This window comes from Olea europaea, chromosome 12 (genome assembly GCF_002742605.1).
Source record: "Olea europaea var. sylvestris chromosome 12, O_europaea_v1, whole genome shotgun sequence".
NCBI lineage: Eukaryota > Viridiplantae > Streptophyta > Magnoliopsida > Lamiales > Oleaceae > Olea > Olea europaea.
This window is the reverse complement of record NC_036248.1, coordinates 25203061-25206684: the sequence shown is the minus strand read 5'-3', so window position 1 is coordinate 25206684 and position 3624 is coordinate 25203061. Positions and strand designations below refer to the sequence as shown.

The following is a 3624-nucleotide window of genomic DNA, read 5'->3' as shown; positions in this document are numbered from 1 at the left end:
TATATATATATATATATATATATATATATATATATTTGCAATCTACTATGGGTTTATTCTTAGGTTTAGGGACTCGAATCCAAGTTTTATTCTTTAACGGGAAATCCATCTTTTTCTCCATATCATGTTGCCAATTTTCTGATAGGTGGCAGTCACGATCTCTTCATAGAATTTGGGTTCCTTAAAGGCCAAATCCTAGTAAGACAAAATAGCTAAGGATAGATAGTGTAACGACCCGGGTTTCTGTACCCAAACCATAACAATACTGGACACTGGCATCTCTAACAAATGTGCAGATCAATTAATAATAATAATTATTTACTATTCTTGGTAATAGGAGCTATGGGTTGCAGATCTTTTCTCCATAAAATTCATATGATTCATTTCGAAGTGCTACTCATACTCATTACTAATTCTTAAAGCTACAATTATGTCCAGAGATATGCAAAGTCAAATTTCTACATTTCTTCCCGAGTATTTACTCTAGGAAGAAGTGGTGGCGCAAGAATTTAAAGACCTAATCTTTTCTTTGCCCAAAGAGAATGGATGGGTCGCCTCTTATCTCTACAAATATCAAGGCTTCTGGCACCCGGTCAGGCATCTTCAAGGGATCATTACATGTCAACGACATTTCCAGGCTCGGGATTCTGATGTTATTCTTATTACGACTCCCAAATTAGGGACGACCCGGTTGAAGGTAATTGTCTTTACTTTAATGAATAGAATGCAATATCCCATTGCTCAAGATCACCCTTTACACAGCAAAAATCCACATGATCTTGTGCCATTCTTGGAGCATACACTCTATGTTGATAATCAAATCCCTGATCTTTCCTCCATGAATTCTCCCAGATTGTTAGCAACCCATCTATCATTTATTTCCATCCCCCGAAATCTATTCAGGATTCCGGATGTAAACTTGTTGATGAGTTTGTTTCACTCATGATTTTTGCACAATTTTAGCTTGATTAGATGCTATATTTTATGAGTATAGAACGTTTTTGATTTGTTTGTTAGTGTTGTTTTGAAGATAAGGAGAAGCGATGTGAAAAGAAGTATTAAAGTCGACGAAGAGGCCAAAAATACGAAATTGGGGCAGAAAGATGGTGCTTAGGCGCTGCACTCATAGCGCCTAGGTGCTACGAGACAAAAAAAAAAGATGAAATTTGGACCCGAGAGGCAGCACCTAGGCGCCACAACCATACCGCCTAGGCACTGTTGGAAGACATAGCGCCCAGGCGCTATCTTGTAGCTCCTAGGCGCTGCGATTGACGATTTAGGGCGCGTTTTTTGGACCGTTTTTAAATCTATAAAAACCCTACTTCTACATAAAACGGAGGGGCACCTATAAATACATCTTCCTCATACTTTTGAAGGGTTCTTGACATATTGGAGAGAAAACAACAAGAAGGGAGATTCAAAGGAGAAATTCAAGAAGATTAACACTAAGAATTGAAGATTGGAAGCATTCATTGGAAGAGGAAGGAGATTTTGGTGCAATAATTCCACTTTTTCTTCTACATCTTTATTACAAATTTGGTGATGTATTCTAAGACAATTTTCTATTTTTCGTCCATTATTATGAGTAGTTAAATTTGATTTTAGGGCGAACAATGTAATCTTTTGAAATCCTTTATTTCATGCAATTGAGATTCTAGTGCTTTTATATTCTATGTGTTGATTTTAATGTTGTTCGTAATACATTTAATTACTTGATCACTAATTAGATGATTTGTGAACAATGATTGCGTAGAGATACGGATTATTTGTTTAGACCACATGTTAAAATTCGGTAAATTGATATAACGTGTAGAGATACCGATATTGATTGCTGCGATCGTGTGTGAATTCTTAGAACCAATGTCTCCTTTAATTAAATTTAATTTGCATGGAGATATGGAATTAAACTAATTAAATAGGCTCAATGAGAACTCGAGAATGGTAAGTTGAATACAATAGAAGAATTCGACCGAACACTACCTTAGGTTTTATGAATCTTGATTTATGAAGTAAAGGTGACCAATAGGTGAAATTGTTTCGCCCTAACGTCCATTTATTGTTTGAATTCTCAATCACTTTTCGTTGCATCCAATCGCATTTTTAAGTCTTTAGAATTAAAATAACATTTAATCATTGTTTTTGTTTATTTTCGTCAAATAGAAGTTAGAAATAATAAATTGAGCATTAAAAGTACAGTCCTCGTGGGAACGATAATCTGGACTCAAAAGGTCCACTTTACTACTTGTTACGATCCATTCACTTGCGAGATAAAATCCACAACACTTGTCTATCTTTGTAGAAACCCCAAGGACACTTTTGTTTCCCTTTGGCAATTTTGTAACAGGTTAAGGCCTAAGGAAATGGGAACTCATTCACTTGGAGAAGCATTTGAATGTTCTGTAGAGGAGTGAGCATCGCTGGACCCGTTTTGGACCATGTTTTAGATTACTGGAAAGAAAGCAGGGAGAGTCCTCACAAGGTAAAGTTGAACTGCTTCAATTAAAAGCTTACGGTGACAGATGAGGTCATAAATTTTTCATTTATATGTTGCTTTGAGCATAATCTGTCACACAAATTCAAATTCATTTTTTCATGAAATTCTAACACGTACATAATTTGAGTTTAATCAGTCATGGATTAATGCCTTTTATCTTATAATAAGTTTCATTGTCTTCTTAGGCAAATTCTTATCACTCTATCTATATATAGATTGTATATCTCTTGTAATCAATATCCATAGAATCACAAATAATTGCTTCAGATTTTCTTTTTTTCCCCCTAATATCTCTTAATTTTTCTTCCAAAGGCTTGACACGTCACAGTTTTCATTTGTTCGCTCAAATATCCTATTAAATCATGATCATCTATAAGATTAAACTACGAAGAGGGTACATTTATATGTTGTCTTTAATAGGTACTCTTCTTGAAGTACGATGACATGAAAGAAAACCCTACTGTCAATCTTAGACGCATTGCTGAGTTCTTGGAATGTCCATTTTCCAATGAGGAAGAAGAATCAGGAATGGTGGAAGAAATCTTAAAGCTGTGTAGCCTTGGTAATTTGAGGAATCTGGAAATCAACAGGACTGGGAAGTTGTCATCTGGTGAGGAAAACAAAGTATTCTTCCGTCAAGGAAAGGTTGGAGATTGGAAGAATCATCTAACCATTGAGATGGTAGAGAAGTTGGATAAGATTACCGACCAAAAGCTCAGTGGATCAAGATTGGTACTATAAAAGGCAAATTTGGTATTGTTCCAGTAGAACAGACAGTTCATTTTAATAAATATTCCGTAAACTTAAATAAGATAAATATATTATTCTGACATAAATTTGTGTATTTCTCATGGAAGATTGTATTCCAATGAAATGTTAACGTTGTCTTATTTTCATCTCTCTTATCTTTGAAAGAGTAATTACATATTCATTTTCTTTTCTTTCCACTTGAACGTCAACAAAGTGGAGAAAATTATTTTCTTTAAGGCATGTATGAGAATCATAAATGCACTAAAAACATAAATAGCCTTTTGATTTTAAATATCTCGATAAAAATAAAAAATAGGTAACAGACAATTTTAAAAAAAAAATGATATAATAAATGGGCAGGTGGTGGAAAATATATATAT

At 34.4% G+C, this 3624-nt stretch overlaps 1 pseudogene; it reads left to right on the top strand.

The window, feature by feature from the left end:
• Positions 1–3363, top strand: part of LOC111406825 — a 4865-nt pseudogene extending 1502 nt beyond the window's left edge.
• The last annotated feature ends 261 nt before the right edge of the window (positions 3364–3624 follow it).